General features: G+C 41.8%; 1 protein-coding gene across 1 annotated transcript in view; it reads left to right on the forward strand.

The window, feature by feature from the left end:
• Positions 1-669: 669 nt before the first annotated feature.
• The window catches only part of NGEF (neuronal guanine nucleotide exchange factor), a 195,069-nt gene continuing 182,937 nt past the window's right edge, over positions 670-12,801 (forward strand). The window contains exon 1 of the mRNA XM_040427896.1: positions 670-849. The gene's annotated coding sequence lies outside the window, so the exon portion shown is untranslated. The remainder of the gene's footprint in view (positions 850-12,801) is intronic.

Here is a 12,801-nt window from a genome sequence, read left to right on the forward strand (position 1 = left end):
ATGGGTTATTCACATAGGTCAAGTCACAATTTTTGCAAAAAGATGACAAAATCTTAAAACGTGACTGCAACATGATAATACAGCCATACTTCTTATAAGGATCAGCCCAGTAATCAGCTTTAATCTGTGGGAAATCTTGGCAGTAAGTGTTCCATTCCCCTGCAGCGCCTCCGCAGGGGAAATTAAGGACTACACCATGCCTATTCAAAACAATGGGTTGTATGTGTAATGACGGGCACAGCCTGCATCAAGAAAAGGTATCTGCTCTCCACTCGGCAGGATCTTGAACAGAGGACATTCCTCTGTTCCCTCAGAACTCCCCACTAGGGTGGCTTTCTAAACTGGACAACCCCTTTTCAGAAAGCCTTTATTCATGATGGGTTCCCATGGGCAACGGCTCTACTTTTCCTTTGCAATAGGTTTGTGTGTAGAAACAATGTAATATGCTGTAAATAACATAATACTATAGTCCCCCTATGTCTTTGTATGTATTCACAGGTGCGATAAATTCCAGATTGTATGTGATTTTCTCCTATGGCTATAGTGCTTGGTTAGATGTGTGTTTGTTTTGGTGACTGTTTAGATCTGCATATGAGATACTTACTACATGGGAGTGGCTGTGTAAATAACACTAAAGAATGTCACATTCCCTTTGGTGAATTACAGGGAGCGGTTTGTTTCTAATGTCACCTTTAGCCACTTGTACTGTCTCTTTAATTTGGCATTTCCCTGTACACAGAAAGTGCGCACAGATACCTGGAGACCTTTGGTACTGCTGGAGAGCACAATACCATCAGACAGAGCCGGGTGCACAGGAGAGACCAGCCAGAGCTCTACACGCTGGACAAGGTACTGTACTTACATTGTACATAGTCTTCCCAAACTAGGACCACAAAGGGCTCGCTGCCCCCAGCTACAGGCAGTGGAGGCCACTTGTCACCACTAGGACAGCTGACGATATTCTGTTCACTCCAGGACCCTGATCATGCTGTTACAGGTGGACACCTGTGAAGGCATTGTCATGGTGTTATTATTGGGCACTGCTATGGGGGATATCACTGTCCTTAGCTCGTGACTGGACAGCGCAGTCATACAAGGCAGCGGGGATGTAGCTAAGGAAAGGTTAGAGGGACATGTGGGGAACGCAAGTTGGACGAGGAGGGTGGGGGGCACGACAGGCCACTCTGACTTGGCCAAGGTGTTTACATACAAGGTTAGGGTGGTGATCTAAACCTTTGCCCCATGATGGAAAATTATTACTCATCATGTTTTATAGTTTTATATTGTCCTTGTGTACCCCAGTGGGGTGATACATTTGCTGTGAGTTGTGTGCAGGGTGATGTTTCATAATGTAACCTAACCTGCTATTGTTATAGGATCTTATAATGTAACCTGCTATTGTTATAGGATCCTATAATGTAACCTGCTATTGTTATAGGATCTTATAATGTAACCAGCTAATGTTATAGGATATTATAATGTAACCTGCTATTGTTATAGGATCTTATAATGTAACCAGCTAATGTTATAGGATCTTATAATGTAAACAGCTATTGTTATAGGATCCTATAATGTAACCAGCTATTGTTATAGGATCTTATAATGTAACCTGCTATTGTTATAGGATCTTATAATGTAACCTGCTATTGTTATAGGATCTTATAATGTAACCGGCTATTGTTATAGGGTCTTATAATGTAACCTGCTATTGTTATAGGATCTTATAATGTAAACAGCTATTGTTATAGGATCCTATAATGTAACCTGCTATTGTTATAGGATCTTATAATGTAACCGGCTATTGTTATAGGATCTTATAATGTAACCAGCTATTGTTATAGGATCTTATAATGTAACCAGCTATTGTTATAGGATCTTATAATGTAACTGGCTATTGTTATAGGATCTTATAATGTAACTGGCTATTGTTATAGGATCTTATAATGTAACCGGCTATTGTTATAGGATCTTATAATGTAACCTGCTATTGTTATAGGATCTTATAATGTAACCGGCTATTGTTATAGGATCTTATAATGTAACCGGCTATTGTTATAGGGTCTTATAATGTAACCTGCTATTGTTATAGGATCTTATAATGTAAACAGCTATTGTTATAGGATCCTATAATGTAACCTGCTATTGTTATAGGATCTTATAATGTAACCGGCTATTGTTATAGGATCTTATAATGTAACCGGCTATTGTTATAGGATCTTATAATGTAACCGGCTATTGTTATAGGATCTTATAATGTAACCAGCTATTGTTATAGGATCTTATAATGTAACTGGCTATTGTTATAGGATCTTATAATGTAACCGGCTATTGTTATAGGATCTTATAATGTAACCGGCTATTGTTATAGGATCTTATAATGTAACCGGCTATTGTTATAGGATCTTATAATGTAACTGGCTATTGTTATAGGATCTTATAATGTAACCGGCTATTGTTATAGGATCTTATAATGTAACTGGCTATTGTTATAGGATCTTATAATGTAACTGGCTATTGTTATAGGATCTTATAATGTAACCGGCTATTGTTATAGGATCTTATAATGTAACTGGCTATTGTTATAGGATCTTATAATGTAACTGGCTATTGTTATAGGATCTTATAATGTAACTGGCTATTGTTATAGGATCTTATAATGTAACCGGCTATTGTTATAGGATCTTATAATGTAACCTGCTATTGTTATAGGATCTTATAATGTAACCGGCTATTGTTATAGGATCTTATAATGTAACCGGCTATTGTTATAGGATCTTATAATGTAACCAGCTATTGTTATAGGATCTTATAATGTAACTGGCTATTGTTATAGGATCTTATAATGTAACCAGCTATTGTTATAGGATCTTATAATGTAACTGGCTATTGTTATAGGATCTTGTAATGTAACTGGCTATTGTTATAGGATCTTATAATGTAACCGGCTATTGTTATAGGATCCTATAATGTAACTGGCTATTGTTATAGGATCTTATAATGTAACCGGCTATTGTTATAGGATCTTATAATGTAACCGGCTATTGTTATAGGATCTTATAATGTAACTGGCTATTGTTATAGGATCCTATAATGTAACCGGCTATTGTTATAGGATCTTATAATGTAACTGGCTATTGTTATAGGATCTTATAATGTAACTGGCTATTGTTATAGGATTTTATAATGTAACCGGCTATTGTTATAGGATTTTATACTGCCTTTTTATAACTTTGTACCACGGTGGGGTTTGATTACGGAGTTGGGTACATCAATGGTGGTTTACAGTGTAATTGAATACCGTGTTTGGATCCAATAATTACTGGGTATTGTTGTAGGACTTTATAATGTAGCTGGCTATTGCTGTGGGGTTTGGTAAATCAAAGACTGGTTACTAAATTGAGGCACATTAATATAAGTTTGTACTGTAAGGTGTTTTGAATAGGCAATGCAGCAGGGTATCACTACTATAACTGAATACTGTGATAATGTAACTGGATACAATGACATATACTATGAGTACTGATGGTCGAATAACAGACCAAGAAGGAGCTGTTGGGATCAAATGAAATTTTCCGTGTGTGAATGTAATGATATATATAAGTGATTACAATATTAGAGCAAAAGGATAAGTTTATTAGGGTAAATTCTAATTGAAAGGAGGCTCTAGTACCCTGTTGGGCGCCTCTAGCCAGGATTTAAGATGAGATATGGTTGGGCATGGAGGTATACAGGTTCTGTCTGGTATTCTGAGGCACATTTGCCGCCGCTCTGCTCATCTGCTCCCCCACTGGATCCCGCCTTCCCACACCTTAGCAGGCAATCACAGCCTCCACCACAACACACACAAAAAAAATCCACACATCTGGTAGAGTACAGGGAATGACTGTAAATACTTCCAGTTCTGAAGACTCCAGCGGCTCAGGATCAGTGCTCTGGGCAGCTGGGCTCAGGCTGGAAGTGGGCACCGCTCTGCAGGAAGGAGACCAGGGCTCGGCTCACCCTAGCGTTACAGTGCACCCCAGAGTATGCAGTATAGCACCCTATAGTATACAGCAACCCACAGTATGCAGTGTAGCAGCCTATAGTATACAGCACCCCACACTATGCAGTATAGCACCCCACACTATACAGTAGAGCAGTATAGCACCCCACAATATACAGCACCTCACAGTATACACCACCCCAAACTATACACTATACAGCCCCCCACACTATACAGTACAGCAGTATAGCACTCCACAATATACAGCACCCACAGTATACAGCACCTCACAGTATACAGCACCCCAAAATATACAGAATACCGCACCTCACAGTATACAGCACCCCAAACTATACACTATACAGCACCCCACACTATACAGCCCCCCACACTATACAGTACAGCAGTATAGCACTCCACAATATACAGCACCCACAGTATACAGCACCTCACGGTATACAGCACCCCAAACTATACAGAATACCACACCTCACAGTATACAGCACCCCAAACTATACACTATACAGCACCACACACTATACAGCCCCCCACACTATACAGTACAGCAGTATAGCACTCCACAATATACAGCACCCACAGTATACAGCGCCTCACGGTATACAGCACCCCAAACTATACAGAATACCGCACCTCACAGTATACAGCACCCCAAAATATACAGCCCCCCACAGTATAAAGCACCCCACAATATACAGTATACAGCACCCCCATAGTATACAGTAGAGCAGTATAGCACCCCACTATACAGTAGCTTACAGTATATTAGCATTACAGCCCCTGTCACCTTTTCCTGATGTAATCTTCTAAAAAAAAAAAAAGCTCCACAATTATGGGAAACTTCTCCTGCAGTAACACTCCTGGTAGACAGGACCTGTGATGACCTCATAGCCATGTGACCAGTAATATTGCTAGGTTACTGGTCACATGGTAATGATGTCATCCAAGGTCCTAGAAAATCACAGCTCTCACAGTACACTGCCTGGAGTGCCGGCAGGCAGGCATGGCAGCACCCCCCTGTGTAGCTGATAGCCTGATACTCAGGGCAGTGGGTGGCCAGCAGGGCTCAAGAGGCAGCTGCCTTGGGCCCCCCAGGAGCAACTGGGCCCGGGGCAGCTGCCCCTTTTGCCCCTTGTTAAAGACGGCCCTGGCTGCAGCCTGCTACTTGCCAGCATTCCTCTCCTTCTTGCAGGCTAGGCCTGCTCTACCACAATCTTCACCAGCCAATGGCTGGTCACCTTGGATTACTTAAAGGTAAGTAATCATTTGTCATGTAGAGAAAGTTAATACAAGGCACTTACTAATGTATTGTGATTGTCCATATTGCCTCCTTTGCTGGCTGTATTCATTTTTCTATCACCTTATACAATGCTCATTTCCTTGGCTATGACCACCCTGCAATCCAGCAGTGATGGTCGTACTTGCACACTATAGGAAAAGGTGTTGTCTCTCTGGTGGCCGAGACCTCAGGAGTTTGCATAGGCTGGCGTTTTTTTCCTATAGTGTAAGTCCCATAACATTGCAATTGCATGGGGGCCATAGTCATTAATAATATAACATACTTATGGGGGCCATAACAATGCAGACCGGCGATGTAATGCGGTCTTCATTATTCAGATAAGAGGCTGTGCCAGCCAAATTGGCCACGCGATACTCAACTGCAGCATGGCTGTGCCCCAAATGCCCCACAATCACGCTGTGTGGTTGTACCCTCATATTCCCTGTCATGTTAGTTAATAGTCTGATTACTTGTTACAAGTATATTTAGGCAGATCTGCAAGTGCAAGGGGTTGTAGTGTCGGAGCACTCATTGCAGGATTGCTGTGTACATTGTACCTGCCATAAATACAGACCAGGGACAATCCTGTGTGCACATGGTGCAAGGTACCAAAGGCCTCACATGTCAGGTAATATCCACAAGGGACACAATGACATCATAATTGCTCATTCCCCTTATCGTCTATGAGCAGTGTTGTGTGGTACATAAGCTATTAAGTATATATATCATATATGTTTGTGTGTATGTAATTAGATAGTAGACACAGCAATCAGTACACTGAGTGACTGTAAGGGTACTTTCACACTCGCGGCAGAGGATTCCGGCAGGCAGTTCCATCGCCGAAACTGCCTGCCGGATCCGACAATCCAGGCGCAAACTGATGGTATTTGTCAGACGGATCCGGATGCGGATCCGTCTGACAAATGCATTGAAATACCGGAACCATCTCTACGGTGTCATCCAGAAAAACGGATCCGGTGTTAATTTTTTTCGCATTTTTAAAGGTCTGCGCATGCGCAGACAGAAAAGCCGGATCAGTTTTTGCCATAACGCTTAATGCCGGATCCGGCACTAATATACTTCAATGTAAATTAATGCCGGATCCGGAAATCCTTAGGCAAACGGATAGCATTTGTAGGCGGATCCGGATGCGGATCCATCTCGCAAATGCATTGCAATACCGGATCCGTCTCTGGTGTCATCCGGAAAAAACGGATCCGGTATTTATTTTTTTAACACTTTTAAAGGTCTGCGCATCCGTTTTTCTGGAACACTTCAATGTTCTGGAATTTTGGACTGAGAAAATACTGCAGCATGCTGCGGTATTTTCTCCTGCCAAATACCGTAAGAGTGACTGAACTGAAGACATCCTGATGCATCCTGAACGGTAGAAACAAAATATACGAAACCCACAAATTCACTTTAAAACCAGTATCTACAGTATGTCATCACAGGGTATGATAATATTAGTTTGTGGCTAAGTATATAGGTTACTGACTCTGCCCAGATTTACCTGTGGGTGTCCTTTATAATACAGAGTAGTGTAGGTGAATGACTCATGGGTTGTGAGAATACACTCCTGTAGTCACATGGCCCTGACCAGCTCACACCAATCCGCCTGCATCCTGAATAGGCCTAGACATATTTCATTTGGGTGGATACACTGTAACACAGAGGTGATGACTGCTTGAGATGTAGCAACCTTTTCCACTGGGCTTTTTCCTGATCTACTTAATTTAGTAAATAGTTTAATCTTGAAAAGTCCACACAGTAGATTATAATACAGATGTATAAGGGTACGACCACACGACCTGGTGTCTGCCTGCAATATTAGAAACCAAAGCTAGGAGTGAATAAAAAAAAAGGAGAAGTAGCATCTGTCCTTTAGGCCTTATTCACACGTCCGTTGTTTCTTTCCTGATCTGTTCCGTTTTTTGCGGAACAGATCTGGACCAGATCTGGACCCATTCATTTTCAATGGGTCCTGAAAAAAATCGGACAGCTCAATGTCTGATTTTTTTTCAGGACCCATTGAAAATGAATGGGTCCAGATCTGGTCCAGATCTGTTCCGCCAAAAACTGAACAGATCAGGAAAGAAACAACGGACGTGTGAATGGACCCTTATAGTCTCTCTTCTGTTATGATCCACTCCTGATTTTGGCTTCCAAAACTGCCTGCAGGAACCAGCATTTATGCCAACTTTAAAGGGGTTGTCTCACTTCAGCAAGTGGCATTTATCATGTAAAGAAAGTTAATACAAGCCACTTACTAATGTATTGTGATTGTCCATATTGCCTCCTTTACTGGTTAGATAAATTTTTCCATCACATTATACACTGCTGGTTTTCATGGTTACAGACCACCGTGCACTCCATCAGTGGTGGTGGTTCTTGCACACTATAGGAAAAAGAGAGTCAGTCTCTCTGGTGGCCGGAACCATGGGAGCGCATTTAGGCTAGTGTTTTCTCCTATAGTGCGCAAGCACGGCCACCGCTGCTGGATTGCAGGGTGGTCGTAACCATGGAAACGAGCAGCGTACAATGTGATGGGAAAATGAATCCAGCCAGCAAAGGAGACAATATGGACAATCACAATACATTAGTAGGTGCCTTGTATTAACTTTTTCTACATGATAAATACCACATACTGAAGTGAGCTTATGAGTTTCAGTTTTTGTTTTTTACTCCCCACATTCCCAGAGCCATAAGGCCTTTTTCACACGGGCGTCATGTTTTTTGCCCGGATAAGATGCGGGTGCGTTGTGGGAAAATGCGCGATTTTTCCGCGCGAGTGCAAAACATTGTAATGCGTTTTGCAGGCTCATGAGAAAAATCGGCATGTTTGGTACCCAAAACCAGACTTCTTCACAGAAGTTCGGGTTTGGGTTAGGTGTTCTGTAGATTGTGTTATTTTCCCTTATAACATGGTTATAAGGGAAAATAATAGCATTCTGAATACAGAATGCATAGTACAATAGTGCTGGAGGGGTTAAAAAAAATTGTGGATTAAGGTGAGTTAAATAATTATTATTATTTTTTTAACCCCTCCAGCCCTTCTGTACTATGCATTCTGTATTAAGAATGCTATTATTTTCCCGCACTTGCTTGCGGATGCTTGCGATTTTCACGCAGCCCCATTCACTTCTATGGGGCCTGCGTTGCGTGAAAAACGCACAAAATAGAGCATGCTGCGATTTTCACGCGACGCACAAAGTGAAAATCACCGCTCATGTGCACAGCCCCATAGAAATGAATGGGTCCGGATTCAGTGCGGGTGCAATGTGTTCAACTCACGTATTGCACCCGCGCGGAAAACTCACCCGTGTGAAAAGGGCCTAACTTTTTTATTTTTCCGTTCACATAGCCTTATGAGGGCTTATTTATTTTTTTGCAAGATAAACTGTACTTTCTAATGGCACTGTTTAATATTGCACATGATGTAGCAGAATGCTGGAAAAAAATTCCAAATGGGGTGGAATTGGGAAAAAAATGCAATTCTGACACAGTTTTTTTTTTTTTATGGCATTCCCTATGCGGTAAAATTGACCTGTTACCTTCATTCTCCAGGTCAGTAGGTTTACAACGATACCACGCTTGTATAGTTTTTCGTGCGTTCTAACACTGAAAACGAACTTTGACATTTTTTCTTTTTTTTCTCGCCATATTCTGACTTCTATAACTTTTTTTGTAGTTATGTGTATGTTGCAGTATGAGGGCTCATTATTTACTGGGCAATCAGTATTTTCCAGTGATATCATTTTAAAGTTTGTGCGACATTTTGATCACTTATTATTACATTTTTTGGGGGAGGGGAAGTGACAAAAAATATTTGTATGTTTTAGTAATAGCTACCGAAGCCTGCTTCAGGCTTCGGGTTATTACTATACAATCACATTTGACCACAGCATCTGAAGGGTTAAATGTATGCAATCAGCCGTAGGCACTCAACTGCTGCATGGCCGTGCCCCCACGACCACGCTGTGTGGTCATAAGCTTATATGCCCTATAACAGTGATGGCGAACCTATGGCACGGGTGCCAGAGGCGGCACTCAGAGCCCTCTCTGTGGGCACCCGCGCCCTGGGAAAAGACTATGGTGTGCCAATATGCCTTAGACTTTTCCTGCCATTCATCAGCGCAGGGCGCACTATGAACAGTGCAGGCAGCGCATTGAATGTAGGCAGGCTATTATAGATAAATTACATGGAAGACATACTATATTGGTATTCATTGCCATTGCAGTGTTGGCACTTTGCGATAAATAAATGGGTGGTAGGGTTGCAGTTTGGGCACTCGGTCTCTAAAAGGTTCACCATCACTGCCCTATAACATTAGTTAATAGTCTGATTACTTGTAACAAGTATATTTAGGCAGATCTGCAAGTGCAACGGGTTGTAGTGTCGGAGCACTCATTGCAGGAGAGCTGTGTACATTGTACCTGCCATAAATACCAGGTACCAAAGGCTTTAGGCTACTTTCACATTAGCGTTTTTCTGTCCGCTATGGGGACGCAACCAAACGGAACGGAATGCATTTTGGTGCTTTCCGTTTCGTTCAGTTTTGTCCCCATTGACAATGAATGGGGACAAAACTGAAGCTTTTTTATCCACTATTGAGATCCAATGACGGAACTAAAGAGCCTGTGACGATAGGGGGCATGAGCAATTATGATCTAATTGTTTCCCTTGTGGATATTACCTGACATGTAAGTGTTTTTCGATAGCTGTTCATGATTTCATTATGGCTATGTATGTACGCAATGTATTGGGATAAGTATTTTAATAGTGTGTGTTTTGTGTTGTGTATCCTTTTCTTTTGTACTCTATCTTTCTTCTTCCTTTCTTCCCCCTGGGACTGTTTTATTGTCATTTTGTAACCATTGTTACTGTTTTTCGGCTGATGGTTTTGCCAGTTCTGGTACTATTTTTGCTGTTGATTGTGTCGCAAATTTTAGGAAAAAAATACCGGTTCCAGCTTCAGATGTTGCATGGAGGTCTATGGGAAATATTAAACAACTTGAGGGATATTTATCAATAATGGCATAATTTGCATCCAAAAATACCAACATTACAAATTAAAATTGGTGATTTGTTTCACCTCATATATTAAAAAGTGCACGCCAGTTTTAAAATGTGACTTTTTAAAATATAAACTTGATTATCCGCCTATTTCTCTCGATTTGCGACATTTTAACACCAATAACAGTAAAAAAAAAAAATTTACTGAAATGCGCCAATTTAGCCAACCCCTGCTAGACTGCACTTTCGACTTTTCAAACATATTTGCGACTGTTGAAGCATATCTGAGACATTTCCAGTGGTAACTAACTTGTGACTTCTGTCTCAGACTCAGAACATTTTTGTTATTGTTTTGTTTTTGTTGAATGTCAATTTACTGACAAAACCTGTTTAGCTCATTTCTATAAGGCTACTTTCTAGGATCTACACAGACGGATCCGTTCAGATAATGCAACCGTCTGCATCCGTTCCGTCCCCATTGACTTACATTGTGTGTCAGGACGGATCTGTTTGGCTCAGTTTCATCAGACGGACACCATAGCGCTGCAGGCTGGTGTCCGCCTCCAAAGTGGAATGGAGACGGATCGGAGGCAAACTGATGCATTCTGAGCATTAGGGCAAAACTGATCCATGTAAGTCAATAGGGACGGATCCGTTTACATTGACACAATATGGTGCAATTGTAAACGGATCCGTCCCCCATTGACTTTCAATGTAAGTCAGGACAGATACGTCTGACTTACACTTAGACTTAGACTTTTTTTTTACATAGAATGCAGGCGGATCCGTTCTGAACGGATACAATCGTTTGCATTATAGGTGCGGATCCGTCTGTGCAGATACCAGACGGATCCGCACCCAAACAGTGGTGTGAAAGTAGCCTTACATTGTAAGTCAGGACGGATCCGTTTGGCTCCGCATCGTCAGGCGGACATCAAAATGCTGCAGGCAGAGTTTTGGTGTCCGCCTCCAAAGCGGAATGGAGGCTGAACGGAGGCAAACTGATGCATTCTGAGCGGATCCTTTTCCATTCACAATACATTCGTGCTAAACTGCTCCGTTTTGGGCCGCTTGTGAGAGCCTAGAATGTCCCCCCTTTTGTTCCATATACCTGTATTTTTGTGCCGCTTCAAAAAATGCATGTACAATGATTGTTGGTGTTTTTGCAGGATGATTTGTTACTGTGCTTTTTTCCATACAACTCTAGAGAGGATGCATCATCACAGGCAAGCAAAATGTCATTAGAAAACAACAGGTTCTAAAATACACTATATGACCAAAAACACCTCAAAACACTGGTCCAGTTAGGTCTTTTTTTTTGTCCAGTAAAAACTCCAGGAACATAAATGTGTGAAAGACCTCTAAATCCAATAAATAATCTTTAAACATAAGAACCTTTTTTAAAGTGAATCTCCCTAGGCAAAAAAGTGGAAATATAATCGTTACCCAGAAATGGGTGGATCTCCCACTCTCCAAAACTGTAAAATAGAGATCTAGGGTGATTCAGTGAGTGCAGATCATGAGTCGGCATGTGCTAATCATGTTGTGCCCAGGCTGGCTGTATCTAGCAGGACAAAGCATGAATCACCACAGTTATTGCTATTGCTAGCACAGTTTGTACAGGTGAATCACATTGGGGCAGGTTTACCAATACTAGCTTAGATTAGACTCGTTTATCACCGTGGCTAATGCTGGTGCCCCTTTTGACTATCTAGTTTACGTTTACACCTTCCATTAGTTGGTTTACCACACGTAGTCTCAAAAACTGGTAAAAAAGCTGTATCTGTGATTCCCGCCTCATGGCTGTATCACACTACCCAATGTTCGGACTGAACATGCGCCAATCAACGATAATCATGCCATTTGCTGTATTACACTGGGCGATGTAACGATCCCGTGATTGTCCCCCGCCCATTCAGTTTAATTGATCATTGGCAGCACATCCTCATTACACAGGGCTCTGTGCTTCCGATAATCAGGCATCTTGTCTTCTGAATAAAAGATGCAATCAGCCACCAAATGAGCATTTGATCTTCAGCACAATTACAGGGGCCAAATTGTGGAAATACAGTAAGTGTTCCTATAAACCAGTGATCCTGATAATTGGTACAAAAATGGCATTTAAAAGGTTGCCCAGGATTGACCTGTGTTTTAAATGCCCCTTCTCCTCGCCAGACCTGTGAAGGGGAGCACACTTACCTGCTCGCTGACTCTCTGTTCTGGACTGGTGGGTTCTTAGCTATCTTCAATTAGCTTCAGTCCCCTCACATAAACGTCCAGCATGGGCGGGTCACGTCAGGGGCAGATTGGCCATAGAACCTACAGGGAAATTTCCTGGTGCCAGGGGGCCACCCATGTCCTCCTCTCTGCCACTGACTGGGTACATAATGAGCACTCAACAGTAATTAACGCTGTGAGAATCAGGTACTCCTATACCCAGCCAGATCACCTCCTAAGCCCCCTGCTCCACAAAAAACTGGAGGAGGAGGACAGAAGATGGTAGAT

The sequence above is a fragment of the Bufo bufo genome, chromosome 4 (genome assembly GCF_905171765.1).
Source record: "Bufo bufo chromosome 4, aBufBuf1.1, whole genome shotgun sequence".
NCBI classification, from domain to species: Eukaryota; Metazoa; Chordata; class Amphibia; order Anura; family Bufonidae; genus Bufo; species Bufo bufo.